At 35.0% G+C, this 1,118-nt stretch overlaps 1 long non-coding RNA gene across 1 annotated transcript in view; it reads right to left on the bottom strand.

Annotated features, from left to right (window-relative positions):
• The window catches only part of LOC107575556 (uncharacterized), a 7,418-nt gene extending 6,866 nt beyond the window's left edge, over positions 1-552 (bottom strand). Inside the window, exon 1 of the long non-coding RNA XR_001607898.1 lies at positions 461-552. This is a non-coding gene — a long non-coding RNA (uncharacterized lncRNA). The remainder of the gene's footprint in view (positions 1-460) is intronic.
• Positions 553-1,118: the final 566 nt, after the last annotated feature.

The raw sequence follows: 1,118 nt of genomic DNA, 5'->3' as shown, positions 1-1,118 counted from the left end.
CAAACTTTATACATTTATGGGCACTTTATTTTTGCAATGGGAGTTCTCAATATTGAGAGTTCCTTATTATTTCTATAATTCTGTTTTCCAACACCTACAGTGTGAACTGAAGTAAAAAAAAGTCTGCAGATGCATGAAGATGTTGAGTGATAGTTTCTGCCTCAGAGTAAAGAGTGCATGATGAGAAATACTGAAATCACAGACTCACTAATAAACAGTAAAATGAGAGAAACAGTGATTTCACACGGTGTGACAACAATATCAGAATGAGCAGCTCTCCATGATTCACTGACAAAGACGCACTTGATCATCTGTTTGATCACGACATGAAGAGCTTTAAATAAAATCATCAAAATGACTTCAGCACAGCATTAAAATCTCATAAACTCAGAGTGACCAATGATACATCATAAGATTACACTCATACATGAAAATAACTAAAGAAAGATCAAACACTCACCTCAAACAATGTTTCTAGATATTTCTATTTCCTCCTCTGAACCGTTGTGTTGAACAGCAGCTCTGAAATTTCTTTCACTTCTGTAAAACAACTGCAACCTGCTTCCTGCTTTCTTTCAGGAAGAGACATGAGAATCAGAAGAATGAGTCAGAAATCAACACACACACTCTCTCTCTCTGATCTAGTTCCTTATAAAGATGAATTCTCAGGAAACTGTACTGCTGTAAAAAGATAAACAGTAATTTCATGTGCTTGCTGGTGTGAATGATGTAGCGAATCAGCTCAAAGGGGAAATATGAATAATTAATTATAACTAATAAAATTAAAACTAAAAAGTATTTACTTGACCTCTCAGTGTCAACTGTCAGTCAATTCTAAGAACGTTAATATCCTGGTTAAGGAAAATAACTTTCTTACTGTACAATACTACACAGAGCATGTAGCAGAAATCTGCATGATTAGGGACTCCAATTATGAGCAAACAATGAACAACCTCAAGTGTGATACAAGTAAGACTTTATTAACTACATAAACACTTAAACTAGTCTAACATACACATACACCCACCCACACACACACACACACACACACACACACACATACAGTTGGCATTGGAAAAAGGGTTAAAGCTTAAGCAGTAAAGAGAAGAGAAATAAAA

Source organism: Sinocyclocheilus grahami, unplaced genomic scaffold, assembly GCF_001515645.1.
Source record: "Sinocyclocheilus grahami isolate Dianchi unplaced genomic scaffold, SAMN03320097.WGS_v1.1 scaffold2720.1, whole genome shotgun sequence".
Classification (NCBI taxonomy): Eukaryota; Metazoa; Chordata; class Actinopteri; order Cypriniformes; family Cyprinidae; genus Sinocyclocheilus; species Sinocyclocheilus grahami.
Note: the sequence above shows the minus strand (reverse complement) of the source record. Positions and strands in the feature narration are given on the sequence as shown.